Source organism: Antechinus flavipes, chromosome 2, assembly GCF_016432865.1.
Source record: "Antechinus flavipes isolate AdamAnt ecotype Samford, QLD, Australia chromosome 2, AdamAnt_v2, whole genome shotgun sequence".
NCBI lineage: Eukaryota > Metazoa > Chordata > Mammalia > Dasyuromorphia > Dasyuridae > Antechinus > Antechinus flavipes.
The window spans coordinates 454989216-455007519 of record NC_067399.1 but is presented as its reverse complement, the minus strand read 5'-3'; the positions used below and the strand labels follow the sequence as shown (position 1 = coordinate 455007519).

Genomic DNA, 18304 nt, shown 5'->3' with positions numbered 1-18304 from the left:
ATATAAATAGTAACATTTTTCATGAATGTAGCACTTTTTTCCCCAAAGTTACTCAGAGTTCTACCAGTTGTAAAACTCGTCATTTCCCTTCTTAGAATCTTGGTTTCCTCATCTGTCAAATGGGGATGACAAGATGTGTCCTATTTCCTCCACCAGGGTATTGTGAGGATGAAAGTGGCAAGAAAAATGAAAGCAAAAGCATTGTGAAAATATAGGGGAGTTGTGTCAAAGGCTGCAAACTCAAGTACTTCACAGGTGGGTAAGGAGAAAATCATAGCACTGTTCCCATTTTGGAGGGGGGGAAAATGGAAGAAGGAAAGCTATAAAATATATTTTTCAAAGTCACACACTTAATTAAAACAGAATTAGAGCTAGAAAATGGCTTGATTTCTCAATGTAATTTGGAAGTACTTCTCTCTTACCTCACATTAGAAATGGCTTCTCCTCTTATAGCTAAAACTTTCTAGAAAAATGCTGGTTACAGACATCCTGCTTCTGTGATACAATTAAGTTTCAATTTTTTCATCTTTTTATTATACAAAACTTTCTGTGACATCATATCAACATACCCATTGCATAGATACAAAGAAAGGGCCTTTTCATTTGCCAGTTGTTGAACATGGATTTATCCCTCCAGCTATTGATCTCAGGTTGCTATTGGATGCTTTCAGCCTTTGGGATATATTTACTTTGGGAGAGCACCATTTATCATACCTTATCCAGTAAGATTTTTGTCCTATAGGATACTTTCCATTGAGCTCTTCTGAAGGGACTTTTACTACAAATCTTTAAAGAGCATATTAATATTTGTTTACTGGATGTGACTATCTGGTATATAGCTATAGTATTCCTATATTCTAGATATATACTGTATCTTTAGTGTATATATACATATATATGATAACATGCATATATATATACATACACTTATATATACGTACTCTCTCTATATACTTATGTAGCTATATATACATACTCTATATAGACATGTATCCATAATATAACTAAACAGTATTTATATAATATAGGTAATTATATATGAACTAGTTTATATATAGTATTTGTATACTAGATACATATACATAGATAAATATCTATGAATTCTTTGTTTTATAAATAGTGTTTGGATACTATAAATATAGATCTATACAATAGTATTAATCTGTATGCAGAAATGCATAGATAACTCTAATTAGGGATGGTCCCCATAATAATAGCTGCCATTTGCATGGTATTTTAATATTTGGAAGATATTTCATATGCGGGGTTTTATTTTGTCCTTGTAGACAAATATTATTTTGGTACTACAAATATTATTCCCATTTTACAAATGGGGAAAAGGAGGTTCAAAGCTTATTCCTAATTATATAGCTAGGTAAGAAGTTGCGAAATCAGCACTCTCACACAAATCTCTTGATTCAAAGTTCGATACTCAGTTTCCTATCCTCAAATGCTTCTCATCTGAACAACTGGATGTCAGTGGTGTCATTCAAACACCTTTCTTTCTTACCCCAAAATACTATCTCCCTACTCCCAGGCCAATGAAATACTCACACAAAACTTCACTCTGTGCCACTGTCAATAGCATGAGGCCACTGGACAGTAGGAAGCTGGATATGGATTCAGAAAAGGGGATGTGGGAAAGTTGTTGTTTAGCCATTGAGCCATATCTGACTCTTTATGACCCTATAAACGATGGTATGCTGAGTCCTTCTATTCTCTTCAGTTTCACAAAGTCTGTCCGAGCTCATATTTATTGCTTCCATGACACTACTGTCTTAAGCTATTTAAGCTACTAGCACTGGTAACCTTCATTTATTACACACATATACTAAGGGTCTTCCTATTTGTTTCAGACTCTTCTTCAATTTTATTAGGGCACTTGTATCTGCTCATTCACAAGCAAGTGTCTAGGGCAGCTGAGGACGGTTATCCCCCATGAAGTTTCTTTATTTAAAGGCCTACAAAACAAAGTTTTTGTTTTTACTATAGTCTGACCCTCCAACAGTCTGACGGACGGTGAACTGGCCCCCTATTTAAAAAGTTTGAGGACCCGGGTCTACCTTTTGCAAAGCCCTAGGTTTCATGCTAAGGATGATGCAGAGTTTAGTTCAGATATAATCCCTACTTCTGTGGCATATGGGATCAGACAGAAAGAGATAACTCTTAACATTCACTGTTATTTGAGATATACCTTGAGATTCAAACAGTAGGGTATATCCAAAACAAAGGCTAAGAACACCACCAAGGATGAGGAAAGGCTCTCAGTTGATACAAAGACATGGGAGTTGGACTTTAAATGGCTAGCAGACATTCCATGGATAAAAAGGAAAGGATTAGAGAGGCACAGAAAATAATGTGAGAAAAGCACAAAGGTATAAGAGTGAAGACCAGTTGCAGAGGGGGAGGATGGAAAGAGAACTGGCTTGTTTAAAGCACAAAATATATGGAAGGAAACAGTAGGTGATAACATTAGAAAGTCAGAGACCATTTAATTTCTTTTCTTTGAACATCTGGTCCCTAAAACTGTGTTTGTTTTATTAGATTTGAATTGAAAGACTTTGAATGCCAGGGAAAGCAATCGGAACTGAAACAGTTTTTTTTTTTTTTTTCCCAGCCACTTTTCAGTCACATCTAACTCTCTGTGACTCCATTTTAGAGGTTTTCTTGGCAAAGATACTGGGATGGTTTGTCATTTCCTACTCCACTTCATTTTACAGATGTGAAACTGAGGCAAACAGAGTTAAGTAACATACCTAGGGTCATATAGCTAGTAAATGTCTGAGGCCAGATTTGAATTCAGAAAAATGAATCTTCCTGACTCCACTACTATCTACCAAGCCACCTAAACTCGAAAAATGCAATGAGAATGGTGACTATGTCATAGGAATTCAAAACTGTTTTCTTATAGAAGTATAAACAAATAATTAATCCTGCCTATTTATTGTTATGATCATCAACTTTCAAAGCAATCATCAGGGGAAGGAAAGATGAAGAGTAGAGATGGGTTTGAATCACCTACCATGATTACTATTCACATAACATCCTCCCAAACAGTCCTCTTGGCTTCAAAGAAGTTTTTAAGTACCATAACTTTAAACCTGCCCTCCTTTGTTAAAATTGAATCCCATTTCTTTGCTATTTTGAATAGTAGCTGCAAATAATGAATCTGATGCGAAACATGGGTGGGTTAAGTTTTTTTTCTACCTAGAGGTACTCAGCTACTAGAAATTGACTTGAGATTAGGCCACAACTTAGCCAAGTTTATTTTGTTAGAGAAATATGAAATCCATTTGCTGTTCAAATTGAGAGGGAGTATGACTGTAACCCAGTTGTCATTGTGGTCTGGATACATGCAGAATATTGGGTTCAATGGGGAGTACTTAAGATGACAAGCCTACCATTTGGCTCAAGATTCCATCCCAATTCATTTGGGAACTTGAGCGGCAAGTGCAACAATAAGAACTAGAGACTTGAGGAATGAGGATCCAGGTTTGAATACTAAATTTTCCTCTTATGAGTCAGGTAATCTCTCAAAGCTTGAAATTTTCTCATCTGTAAAATGAGGTGGTTGGATTAAATGATACGTAAAGTCTAATTGCAACACAAAGTTTCTCTAGCACTGTTGTCCTCTTCTGAAAGAGTTTCTTGCCTGTGTGCTATAGCTATCAATGCTCCCTGGATCTTTTGGATTTTGTTTTGTTTTCCTATTCTATAGTGCTTGCTAACTGAAAATTACTATGTATAACAGATGATAATCTTAGGCTAACTTCTTTGTTGATCTAGCCATAACTGAGAAATTCATAAATCTGTTTCTCAACTTTGTTTGACATGTTAAGTCAAATTAAATTTCCAAAAAGTCTTAATATGGACACATTTTTCTTAAAAGTTAGTTTAATTTTGAAATATCATTTGACTAGAGTATGTAGAGAAGAAATAATAAAGATGTTCCCACATTAAATGGATTTCCATCAGGCTGATTCTTTGATGAACTCCATACTTCTCTTCTCCTACCTAGGAAAGAAATGTTATTTTTTTAAAGGCAAGAACTTTGCAAAAGTCTTATTTCAAAAATTGAAACCATACCAGACTTGAGTAGTTTGTGGTTTGAATGTATCAATGGATCTAGTTAAATACCTAAGAATTTCTTAGGTATAACTGAGCCACAAATATGAATCTTATTATTGTGTCTGGATGGAAAAATTTATGGAATAAAATTTATGGATTAAATTTGGTTCTTCTGCTAAAGAAAAAAAAGAAGGAAAGCTGGGATACTCTTTGACTGTATGAAGTAGGAATTTTTAAGCCAAGTCAATAGCTGAGAAGGAAAATAAATCACATTATGTAGCCCTTTGTCCTTTTGTTTAGAGAACTATATAATCAGATCAACAAATCCTAGTGAAGAGAAACAGATGTTAAGATAATAATGTAAACAGGTGAGTGTTATAAACTTAAAACAAACATGATCTGAATCTGAGCCCCCTAGCTAAGCCCTCACCCAGAGCAGAACAATTCCCAGCAGTCAGCTGAGCAATTTTCTCAATTCCTCAAGCCATTGAACTTGGCCATCCAACTAACATTTTGAAATTCAGAATTAAGCTCCACAGATCAAAATTGCTGAATCAAGTCGTGGGATGAAAAGAACAATGGACCAAAGTTCCTTGAATCAGATTTTTAAATAAGTGCCTTAAATAATGAAGGTCAAGATTTTAAATTATGACCCAACTATAGCACACAATAATGCCAGTGAAACTGGATAGTTTGCAATTTTTAATGGCCCCTGCATGCTTCCTTCTCACCAAGAATAGTGTCTTATGTCTGTTTGTCACAAGTTGTGCCAACTAAATCTACTTTCTGCCAAATGCCACAGAGTGGTTACTTTCTAGTCATCAAGCTAGCTTTGGCATAGGGGCTGTTGGTTCTTAAGTATCTTAAGTATCCTTTGGGAATTGCAAGGCAGAATAAAAGAAAAGCAAATACAGCTAGAAATCATCTTCCTACAAGACCACCAAACATCATCTCTTGAGGCAATAGACCCCTCAATATAATCTTATCTCAAAAGTTGACAAGTTATTAGAACAAAAGCAAAATGAAAGCATTAGAACAGATGTTTTTTAACATCTTTCATCTATGAATCCAAGGACTGGTCTTACTTTATTTAGTTCCAGAAAAGAAATGGGGACTTTGTCTGAATTTCAGGATAATTCTACAAAGAAAAAACAATGTAGACACAACTATGTTCCTTCTATTAAGAATACTATCTTAAAGCATCCTTCCTTCATTTATTGTCTATCATGTGCAATGCACTACATTATTCTTTGGGGGAGATACAGAAGTAGAAAAGATACAATCCCTTTCTTCAATCAATTTGCAATCTAATCATATGCTATTTATACCCCAGAAGTATTCTATTCTGAGGGTAATATAGTGTTGTGAAAAGAATCCTAGAGTTAGATTCAATAGACCTAGCATTGAAGTCTACTGTCTATTTGATCTTGGGCAAAGATCCTTCTGATTCTCAATTTCCTCATGTATAAAATGAAAGGAGTTATGCTATATGATTGTGGTCGAATAGATGAAATGGCCGACCTAAAGTCAGGAAAAGCCATCTTTGTGAATTAAAATATGGTCTCAAGACATTTCTTAGCTGTCACTCTAGCAAATCACTTAACCCTGTTTGCCTCAGTTTTCTCATCTGTCAAGTGAGATGGAAAAGGAAATGGGAGACTATTCAGGAATATTTGCCCCCCAAAAATCTTAAATAATGTCATGGAGAGTTAGACATGACTCACAGAATTGAATAAAACAAGGAAATACATGATCTTTAATATCACCAGAAACTCTAAATCTTATGTTTCCACTTAAGTTCCTACTAGACCAACAGCATGATAATTCTGGGGAAGCTTTCTTTGATCCACTACTTTGGTTATTGGCATGGAAAGATTTACAAAATACTTTCCTTACAACAGACTTATTTGTACATAATATATGATTGTCACCACTGAAAGATGAAGAAACTAAGGGTCAAAGGGAAACTTAAAAGTCAGAGGGAACCAAATCACTTGCTCAAATAACCATTCTTTAACAAATGAGGAAACTAAGGCCATGGAGTTGAGGGCAATCTGCTCTCAAGTCATCAATACACAAAATAGAAAGGAGGTAGCATCTCCCAAGATCTCTGTCTTTCATCTCTCCCAGAGAATGGTCTTTTTTTTAGCCATTCTTCCCTTCAAGGCAGAAAAATAAAATCATCAATTTGAAAGGAACATTAGCTATCATCTGTTTTAACTCATTTTATAAACAAGAGTACTGATGCTCAGGGAGGGAAGAGTGCTTAATATAAATCATGTGATAAATGGAAAAATTAGTTGTGACTGAGATAAAAGTTCATAATCCTGAGCTCCCTTTCTGTCCTTTGCATCTTTCTAGAATTTCCAGACTAGAAAGTAACTCCTAGGGAGTCAGTAGCATTCAGAATCCCCTGTGGCTTCCTGAAGCCCCTCATATGGCTATCACTCATCATAGCCATCAAACCTACTTAGAGCCCCCCCCCCAAGATGGTGGCCAATCCTTCTGAATTTCCCATCCTAAACACTGAGTTTTCAAAAAGAAAAAAAAAAAAGGCTCTAAGTCTCAAGAATGTGATGTCAAAGGAAAAAAAATGAAATGCCAAGATAAATGCTGCTCATGAAGCTTGGATTCCACTGTTCTGGGTCTGATGGAGGCCTTGGGTTGGGCTTCCTTTCTCCTGGCAGTCAAGTACACATATTACAATTGTCTCTCTCAACTCTCAGGATCAGATATCCTTGGGAAAAAATCCACCCAGAATCTGCCTCCTGGTTTCTTTTTTCTTCTGACACATTCTAAGGTGGAATTTATGGGTGTTGAGAGGGAGTAGGACTGAGGAATTTCTAGAAAACATCCATGTATGCCTCTACACGCCAATAAGTATGCACACTAAAACTAGTCTGCAAGCAAGGAGGCTTATTTGGTCTTAGTTTCTGGAGGAGTTGCCAGGATGACAATGAAAGAAATCCATCTGTCCTAAAAATACAAGTCTTTCTTCTCTTCATCCAATCAGGGACATGTCATGTGTCTGTCTCAAACTGTATACTCTTAATATGTTTTGTGCACTAATAAAAATGAAGTCCTGAGTAACAGTCTGAAATATATCTCTAGGCATTTAGTAGTTATCTTTATGTATCCAAAATGGAATGGTTTTCTTCCCTGTAAAAGACTAGTGAAGAACAATGGCCTCTAATTCCTGGATTTAGAGAAGAGGGCTAAAAACAACCAACTGTATCTCATGCTCCTTCTGTGAAAGTGAGATACAAAACAACCAAATGAACATGGAAGATTTGTCCAGAACAATAGCAGAATTTGAATAAGAAATAGAGTCATGACCAATGACAAGTCTTGATTTCCCTATCCAGACTTATCACCTCATAGGTAGCATTCTAAAAACCTTCCTGTTGATTAATCCTGGAGGAAATATTACCTTATTTATACACAATGCATAATGGAATGAAAGAAATAGCAAAAGCAATATGGATAAAAAAAGTCGATTAATACTTTTTAATCAAAGTATAAGGGCTAGAATTGTAAAAGGATTATTCTTAAACCATTATTTTGCCCCAAAACTAATATGTACATCTATTCACATGTTCATCTATCTGTACAATATCCAGGAGATACTATAATATATGATGATTTCCCTAAATGTCCCAGCATGTATTTAATGTGTGTTAATGCATAATTAGCCTTTTCAGAAATATAGCACCTAGAAATATATGTGTGTGAGTGTTAAATCAAGTTAATGATGATCCAAATAGGCCCTGACAGGCCTAGAGTGAGGTTAGTCAGGATACTTTCATCAAGTATAGGTCATTCCAAAAGTTATGCTTAAATTAATATTTTACACCATATTCCACAATACATTCAAAATGGATATATGACTTAAATATTAAAGATTCTGCCACAAAGATCATTAGAAAAGAAGCAGATCATATATCTTTTATGGCTATAGTTAGAAGAATTTTAACAAAAAATAGGAAGAGATCCAATTATAAAAAATAAAATAAATAATTTTGATTAAATTAAATGGATTAGATTTTTTTTTCCAGACACAAAATTAATACATCAAAATAAGAAAGCCGGTGACTGGAGGGGAGGATAGGGGAAAGTAAACTTTGTGTCGATTTTTTTAGATAAAGATGTAGTATCCAAGGTATATCAAAAACTAATGGAATTATCTAACACAAAAGCTATTCCTAAATATATGTGATTAAAGAATAGTTCTAGAAATACTTCTCAAAGAACAATTACAAACTAACAACTGCATAAAAAGAATTATCTAAATCACCACCAATTAGGGAAATGCAAATCCAAACAACCCTGAGATTTTACCTCATAACCTGCAAATTGGCAAAGATGACAATACTCAACTTTGAAAGTGTTGTGAAAAGAGAGTTACATCAGTGCATTTTTGGTGAAGCTGTGAATTAGTACAACAAATATTGAAAGTAATTTGGAATTATAATAAAGTGACTAAAATGTCTATAACTTTTTATCTGAAGATTTATCTTTTCTGTTGTATACTTAGTAAAACCCTGAAATAAAAAGGTTTCATGAGCATCAAAATACTTGTAACAGTGATAGCAAGAAACTGGAAATAAAGTAGATGGTCATCAACTGGATAATGAATAAACAAATTGTGGTGCATACATGTAATGGAATATCACTATGCCACAAAAATTACAAATATGATGAATAACAAAAAGCATAGAATTACTTGCATGAATTGATGCAAAATGAAATAAAGCAAAGCAAGGAAAATAATATAGACAATAATATAAAAGAACAACCAGCACAAAACAATTGAAAATGAAGGTTGCAAAGATGGAAAGATAAGAAACCTAGTCTCAAAAGTCAAAAGAGTAAGATGAGATAATCCTTCCCCATCTTTTGCAAAGGTACAGAATCCACAGGTGTGAGGTATTACTACTTCTTTTCTTTTAAAAATTCTTTGTTATAAGGAATGCTTTCTGGGAAGATGAAAGAGGAGAAATGAAGGACAAATCTAACTGACATAAAAACATAGTCCCAAAAATGTTTAAAAATATGACTAACATCAATTATCCCTTTTTTTTCTTTTTGTCCAGAGTTCCTAGATCAATCAGGGAGGATGTTATATATTTTGTCTAGAATTTAGTAAAGCATCTGATGAAATATCTCATGTTATTTTTGTGGTAAGACATGAAGGCTAAATGACAATCTCGTTAGGTGAATTGAGAATTGATTGAGTTACTATAGTACAAGAGTTATCACTGATGACTACATGTCAGCATGAAAGAAACACACTAGTGAAGGCTCCCAGAGGGCCAAGCGTGGTCCTGAGGTGTCTAAAATTTAGAAGGATTTGCAAAGATGGCTTACTTAACAAAATAGTAGATGGCACAGTGCTAGAAAGGAACAATTAATACACTGGATACTGGAGAGGGGATCTAGAAAGTTCTTAGCAGGTCAGAATACTGGGCCAAATCCAATAAGATCATATTGAATAGAATAATAAAAAAATCTAATTTTTGAATTAAAAAAAGAATCAGTTTCAAGGCTAGACAAAAAAAGGGTTTGACAATTTTAGTATAAGCTACATATGAGTTGTTTCCATGAACTCCATCAAATACTGTTTACATGTTATTTATATTTCAGTTCCAAAGATTGACTTGACCATCAGTTTATCCAGTTTATTGAACTTGAGATAGGAACTGGTCTTGGTCAACATGGAGAAATATAAAGATAGAATACCACTTATGGAGTATTTCTTTTTTAAAGGAACCATAGAACTGTTTTGCATTTAACAAAGATTGAGAAGAGAGACTTTTCTAAAATATTTGTCCAGATAGCCCTTATTTCTAGCCATGTCACTCCCTTTTATTGCAAAATGATTTTTAAAATAACTAAAGTGTATTGAACTTCACTTACTAAGTTTCTGGGATGTATCTCTGTTTGAATTACAATGTCTTATCTGGTGCATTCTATCCACAGTAGCATTCTGAGTCATGGTATCAGCAGCCAATTTGGCCTTTGTTTGCTAAATGGGCAAATGATTCCAAGAAGTTTCCTCCCTAGACATTTCAAACTTATTACAATCCATGATTTAAAGTGAAACTGAATTTTGGGTTTCATGACTTGGGGCCAGTAAGGGTATTTCTCATGTGAGAAAAGTGAAATGTTCCAAAGTTGTGTCAAGCAATTTGACTCCTTTTCCTAGATCACTAGGACATGTGATCTTAGGGATGGAATCCTAAGCTATAGTGTTAAAAATTACCCAGAAAAAGCATAAAGGCATCAATTCCGCTATGGATTTCAAAGAAACCTAGGACTGGAGTGGTTATTCTTGTTTGTCCTTTGTCCCTTCTTTTTTTTTTTTTTAAGGCAATTGGAATTAAGAGACTTGCCTAGAGTCACACAGCCAGGAAATGTTAAGTGTCTGAAGTTAGATTTGAACTCAGGTCCTCCTGACTTCAGGGCTGGTGCTCTATCTGCTGTATCACCTTGTGCTACATCCTCTTGTCCTTTGTTCTTGAAGAGAATTATGATATCAGGGAAGTGATGCCATGACATGAAAGTGAATTTGATTAAGTGAGGGAGAGCTAGTCAAAGTCATCTTGCCTCATTTTCCCCTCCAAAGCCATCAGGGACTAGGGGCCAGATGTAGATCACAAGGAATGGAGATGGCCCTGAATGAAATGGGAGATTTCCTCTGAATTCTCCCTCAGAGCCATATTTATAATAAAGATTCTTTTAAATTAAAGAAAAATAAGTAAAGCCTCACACCTGTGAGAAATCAATGGGTGATTAGATTGGTAGGTCCCTATGTTCCATTTCATATCTAATGGAAGAATAACATGTGTACAAATAACTACAATACAAGGGAGAAGGAAAACTATAAAAGGCAGAGAGCTGGAAAAGTGTTAGGAGACATCTGAGGGAGTGGTCATTCTTACCTAAGGAAGAAGAGAGGTGTCAGTAAAAGTTTTATAGAGGAAACAGAATAGTTGGACACTAGAGATAACTTGAGCAAAGACCCAGAGATGGAGAGAACAGAAAACAATCTAGTTCAGCTGAAATGTAAACTCTGGGAGTGAGAGTATTGTGAGATAAATCTAGAAAGGTGGGAAGAGCCAAGTAATGTAGCATTTTGAATACAAGCATCAGAAAGACATGCTTTGTTGAAGAGCAATATAGCAAGTCCCTTAAAGTGAGTAAAGGAATGGCAAGATCATAGCAGTTTACTAGAAGCATTTCTTGGAGAATGTGAATGAAAAATGACTTGGGTAAAGGATAGACTTAAGGAGAGAAGATGCATTAGAAAGCTTTTCCAAATGGATGGATACCCATCAATTGGAGAATGGTTGGGTAAATTGTGGTATATGAATGTTATGGAATATTATTGTTCTGTAAGAAATGACGAGCAGGATGATTTCAGAAAGGCCTGAAGAGACTTACATGAACTGATGCTAAGTGAAATGAGCAGGACCAAGAGATCATTATATACCTCAACAACGATACTGTATGAGGATGTATTCTGATGGACATGGATTTCTTTGACAAAGAGAAGATCTAACTCAGCTTCAATTGATCAATGATGGACAGAAGCAGCTACACCCAAAGAAAGAACACTGGGAAATGAATGTAAACTGTTTGCATTTTTGTTTTTCTTCCCAGGTTATTTTTACCTTCTCAATCCAATTCTTCCTGTGCAACAAGAAAATTGTTCAGTTCTGTACACTTATATTGTATCTAGGATAGACTGTGACATATTTAACATGTATATGACTGCTTGCCATCTGGGGGATGGGATGGAGAGAGGGAGGGGAAAAATCAGAAATGAGTGCAAGGGATAATGTTGTAAAAAATTACCCAGTTCTGTCAATAAAAAGTTATAATTATGAAGAAGAAGGAGGAGGAGGAGGAGGAAGAGGAGAAAAAAGAAGGAGGAGGAGAAGGAGGAAGAAGAAGGAAGAAGGAAAAGGAGGAGGAGGAGGAGGAAGAGGAAGAAGAAGAAGAAGAAGAAGAAGAAGAAAGAAGAAGAAGAAGAAGAAGAAGAAGAAGAAGAGAAGAAGAAGAGGAAGAAGAAGAGGAAGAAGAAGAAGGAAGAAGAAGAGAAGAAGAAGAAGAAGAAGAAGAAGAAGAAGAAGAAGAAGAAGAAGAAGAAGAAGAAGAAGAAGAAGAAGAAGATGATGATGATGATGATGATGATGATGAAGATGATGATGATATGGGCCTGAATGAGGATGTTTAGAGCAAGAATTTATGTAGACTCAATGGAGATAGGGGGGAAATCAATTATTAATCTACTTTTCCTGTGGAAGTACCAAAATTAATGAGGCAGCTAGATTGTACAATAGATAGAACAAGGGGTTTGTAATCAGGAAGACTCATTTTTGTGAATTCAAATCTGGATTCAGATAGAATTTGTGACACCCTGAGCAAGTCACTATAATTTTGATTGTTCCAGTTCCTCATCTGTAAAATGAACTGGAGAAGTAAATAGCAAAGCATTCTAGGATTATTGCCAAGAAAATTCCAAAGGGTTATAAGAAGTCAGACAGAACTGGACAATAAACATTTTCTTAACTATTGTCCTAATAAGAAAGGAGGAAATGACGATTTTCTTTGGGGGGGGGAGGGGGTAGTAGTAAAGACTAAGGCTATCCAATCCAAATCTTTAATTTTACCAAAAAAAAAAAAAAAGGAATTGGAGCTGAGAAAACTGAAATGACTTACCCAGTAAGTAGCTAAGAAGTCAATCTGGATGCACTAGTTCCAAATTGAATGCTCTTTCCACAACACTGAAAATCTAATTTTACTAACATGTATTGCAAAATTGTTAGACTCCTCCATTCTATCGTCTACTACTTATAACATGTAAATATACAAGTTACATATATGATTCATCTACATTTATCTATGTAGAAATAACTCCTGGGCCTGAGATCCAGTTACCCAATAAGGAGATTGCAAACAGTATTGAAAAAAAAAAGATCATGTTCTTGATAAAAATGCATTTTATCTAAAATCAGAATTGATGGAGCTAATAAGAAAAAGAAAATGTCTCTTTTTACAAATATGAATTTGTCAATTATGTTCATCACTTTAAATTATAGGGAAAAAAATGGACTAGCTAATAAGAAGTAAGATGGGATGAAGGTAATTGCAATGCCAAGTTATTCCCTCTTTTAGTTCTTCATTTTAAGGCAGAATTAAACCCATTCCAGAATATAGTTCCTAAATAATGAATGAGTGAAGAACTATATAACTATGACTGATGCGAAGGATCACTGGATTAGAAGTCACGGAAATGGATTGGAATTATGACTCTTTCATTTACCATCTTGGGATATTTAACTTCCCTGGGCCTTTATTTTCTTGTCTGTAAAACATAGAGATTGGAATAGTAGACCCCGATGGTCTCTTCTATCTTATCCCTCTATAGCTCAATTATGTTATCTTTTAAAAAAAGAAAAAAAAAAGGTTATAATGCCTTTTTAAAGCACTTTAAAAGGATCAAAGAAGGAAATGCACAAAAAGGGAAACTAAGTAGTAAAATGGATACTTCAGTTTACTTCTCTGTAAACTGAGGATAATAATTATCCCTAGCTGCCTATATTGTGAGAATTAAACAAGACAACATATGGAAAGCAATTTTTAAAATTTAAAGTGCTATGTAAAATGCTATATATTACTCGTTATAAAATATTATGTAAATATCTCTAAATATATTATCATGATCTAAATGATAAAAGATAAAAGTATAAACAAAATAAAATAGCTTATTAAATTGAATAGCCAAATATGACCAAGTATGAAAAAGAAGTTAAAAATGGTTAGTATCACTCCCCTAACTTCTAAATCAGGTGAATCTTGAAGAATAGAAAGATAGGGAGGATGAAGGACCTCTCAGGTTAGAGGATTAGGAAGCTGGGAAATCACCATAAGCAAACACTAAAAACTCTGAATACATTAATGAAAGGAGGTAAAAAATAAAATTAATCTGGCCTAATGGTTTGTATCAAGGATAATTGTTAACACGGATGGCTAGCTAGCTAATAACTAGGGATGGTGGTTTGAGGAGGAAAAAAAATTGTTATAAGTGGCCAATAGAAGAGGGAAACTGGATTTTAGAATTTAATGAACGGCTAAAAGATGTTTGTTTGAATTTATAATAGATCTGGTCTCTATGGTGGTCTGCTTTCCTCCATAAGTGTCCCTTAGGCTGGAGAAGTACAAAAAAAGAAGTTAACATCAGAGTGCCAGAGAAATCTAAAACACACAAGATTAAGAATAGCCAGTATAGTGTAAAAAGAGACATTTTCTTTTTCTTATACTTTTCTCATTATATACAGTGCTAATTTTTCATAGACTTGAGTCCTAAGGTCATCCTTTATTAGGTATGTGACTGAAAAGTCAGTTTGTTTTTGCCCAAAGTTTCCTCATGTGTAAAATAAAATATGATAGTCTTTTGGGTCCCTTCCATATCTAAATCCAATGATCTTATGCCCTTCTCTGCATTTCTCTTCCTACATCTGTTAAAGCATTGAACAAGATCATTTCTTAAGTTTCCATCTAGCCTTGTGATTCAGTAATGATTCTGGAATGTTAAGAAGGCAAAGGAATTTGAAGTGAAGACAGAGACACTGAAGTAACTAATCCTGAGGTCAAAGATGGGAAGGAATTCAGGAAAGGAGAAATGGATAAGAGTATAGCAACAGGTTGATTTGGAGAAAAAAAAAAAAAACCAAAGCCTGGGTGGTCTACAAAAAGCTAGGGGAAGTGGAAGAAAAATCATTTGTACTGTCATGGTTCCAAATGGCCACAGTAAATAATAAACTTTATAAAAGGAACCCAGAACATCCAATAGGCAAGAGAAAATCTAGCCTAGTCAAACATGGAAGCACCAAAATTCCATTGTCTTTCAGACAAGGTGGGTCCTAGAATTCTTGGCTAGAGACATTTGAGGGGATGGGTTTTGAGGGCATCCTCTGAAACTGAAGAAAAATATTTCAAGAGAAATATATTTAGTTTCCAGAGTCATCCTTCAATGGCCAAAATGGAGGAGGAAATAAGGTCAAAAAGTCTAGGGGGGAAAGCTAAAGATCCAGTTATTTAGTAAGAAATAAACTCTTAATTGCTATAATTTCTTTCTCCCTTAGAAAGTTAAATGGAAATAAAAGTCATCAATGTCAGTCACAAAAAGATTCTGGGAGAGGAGGGTAAGGGGAAAGGAATAAAGACAGAATAAAATCTGAAAAGTTAATTATGTTATCCTTTTTCTGCTATATTCAGGGAGGGAGAGAAGGAAGAAAGGGAGGGAGAGAAGGAGAAGTAGCGAAGGAAGGAAAGAAGGAAGGGAGGGAGGGAAGGACGGAGTAAGGAAAGAAGGGAGGAAAAGAAGGAGGGAAGAAATGATATAGTGAGGGAGAAAGAGAGAAATGGAAAATGATGGCTAGAGAGAGACTTTTTTGATTGAAAAGTTACAGAACTTAAGTGGAGTCATAGAGTAGTTTGACATACACACTTTCCATAGCATTATTAATATTGATTTGATTGTGCTTCCAGACTGTTGGGGAAGATGAGGTTCATGAAGAGGATGCGACAAGACAACAAAGTAACTGCTGGGAAACTGGCAGAGAAATGTAGGAACATGGGGAATTCTGCTAACTTCTCTTCAGCATTATAGGGCATAATTTGTTTTTATTACTGAAGGATAGTCCAGAAGAACCAGCTGTAAGGGAAAGAGAAAGAAACAGAAATAAAGAAAAGTAGAGGGGGAAGAGGAGAAGGAAGAAAGGGTCCTTGTATTTTAGAAAGTATTTTGAGGTTTTTGAAGAATCTAATATTGTATGTGAAAAATAATAACTTGAAGATTCTAAGAGGTTACATTAGGTCACCAGAACTTTGAATCTCATGTATCTACAAATATATTAGTCTTATGGTAGTGGGTCACAAACTAGGGCCCAATCCACTACCTGGATATTGTACATCTTAAAAGCTAAAAATGGTTCTTTTAAAATATAATATTAGAATTTTCCAACCACTCTCCTCCCCAATAAAGTCATTGTAATCATCTGTTGCATTCCAGATAGAAGACCAGAACCATATCATAGTTACCTTCAAATCACAATCCCTAGGCCCTTTTTAGTTCTTGTGTGTAATTTCATTGTTGTTAGAAATTTTCAAGGAAGAAATACCCCTTTCCAATGTACATCTGATGCTGTTTGACAGCATATGGTCTTGTTGCTTGGAATACTAACAACTTAAAAAGACTTGTCCAGGATCACATCTTTATATGTCAAAGGCAAGATTCAAACACAAGTGTAGCCGGGTAGTAGTAGACAGAGAACTAAAACTTTAATAGAGGAAGACTTAACTTCCAATTCTATCTCAGACATTTACAAAGCTATGTGACTCTGAGCAAGTCATTTGAAGTGGCTTTGCCTCAGTTTCCCCTTGTATGAAAAATGGAGATAATAGTATAGACTTCCCAGTATTGTTGGAAAGATAAAATTAAATATTTGTAGAGTGCTTTGCCAACCTTAAAGTACTATGTAAATGTTACCTATTATTATTTAGTTATGTTATTATTTTTTTAACCACAAGGCCTGCTTTTTTTCAATTCCATCATTCTGCCTTATACAGAACCTGACAATTCACCCTCTATCCAAGAGGAGAATCTTTTCTATTATTTCTCTAAACAGATAGTTATCCTGTCTTAAGTTTAAATGCCTCTACTAACAGGGAGCTAACTCTCAATTATTTCCCAAGGCAGTCTCTTCCATTTTTTGGATAACTCCAGTCATTGGGAAGTATTTAACTAAGTCCCAGTTTTGCTTTCTAAAATATCACAGAATAAATTGTTTCCCATTTTACTCAAAACCCATTCTAATCCATTTGAAGATAATCATCATGTTATTCTTAAGTCTTTTATAGGCTAGAAAAACCCAGTTTCTTCCACTGGTTTCATATGAGTGTCCAAACTTCTCACCTTCTTTATCCTCTCTATAGAGAGATAAGAAATCACTTTCTGCTTAAGAGAATTTCCCAAAGTTATTTATCATTTCTCAAGTTCTACAAACCTAGGTTGTCCACTAATTTTTTTAAATGACAAACAATAACCATAGTGGCTTTTTTTTTCATTTGTATATTTCTATTGAACTTTCAAATTTGTGAAATAATTTCCTCACAATAACCTCTGTGAAGTAGATAGGACAAGGTTTGTTGCTCAAACTGAGGCAAAGTGATAAATTGACTTTTCTTTAGTCATGTAGTCATTTTGTAGTTAAGCTGATCTATGGATAAAAGCTATAGAGTGCTAGTGAAAACGTTCTTCTTGAACTACCCAGAAAAGTTGGGAGAACAAGAAGTCTCAACCTCTTAACGAAGAGAAGTCATGTCCTTCAGGAAATTGTGAATTGCCTTTTTATTCTTCTCTTTGTGGTATGAACAAAATGCCTTTTATCTTCATTGAATTTACCTTCTAAACCTTAGTTATAAATTGACTAACTTCTAATCCCAGTTCTGTTTCGATAAGGGTACACATGATATACAATTTGCAATGATGTACTTTGTAAAGACCAAAAATTAAATAATTTCCTAAGCTGCCCAAAATGTACCAGTCAGTTGATTAGCATATATGTAAGGGAAATGAAGTGGGGAATAGTATGAGATTGGAAAGCTCAACCCCCATTTTCTGCTAACACTGTTCTCCAAAAGGGTAACATTTAACTTTATCAGTGCACATAATGAAAATTCATAGTGGGAAAAAAAAAATTTTCCATCTTGTTCTTAGTTTATTTCCATAAATACATTGCTTAAAAAAATACCTGGAAGAAAAAAAAAACAACTTGGGGTTTGGGAGAGAGATGCGGAATGATTTTCTGAGTTTAAGACATTTACAGAAAGATAAGGAGTCCCAGTCTACTAAAGTCTGACAGTCTACCTTTCATTTATTCCTATAGAATATTAACTTCTCCTAAGTAATATAATTTCTACAGAGCAGATAATGTTTAATTTTTATCTTTGTATATAACCAATGCCTAGCACCGTGCCTGGTACTTAGTCAGCATCAAACAAATTCTTGTTGTTTGATTACTGATTCAACAGATATTTATTAATATCCATTCTGTAGAATGCATGCATAACTGTTCTTTCCAAGATTGCCAACATCTGAATCTTTCTTACTCCTACAAGATTTAGGATGACTAAAGAAGTGTATCTTAATCCCATTGTCCCTGACACT

The 18304-nt window shown here is 34.7% G+C and overlaps 1 protein-coding gene across 2 annotated transcripts in view; it reads left to right on the top strand.

The window, feature by feature from the left end:
* Window positions 1-18304, top strand: part of TNC (tenascin C) — a 731463-nt gene that overhangs the window by 642500 nt on the left and 70659 nt on the right. The window contains exon 4 of one of the 2 annotated variants that reach the window (XM_051979515.1): window positions 157-255. The exons of the other annotated variant lie outside the window; for it this stretch is intronic. The gene's annotated coding sequence lies outside the window, so the exon portion shown is untranslated. The remainder of the gene's footprint in view (window positions 1-156; window positions 256-18304) is intronic. 2 annotated transcript variants of the gene reach the window in all.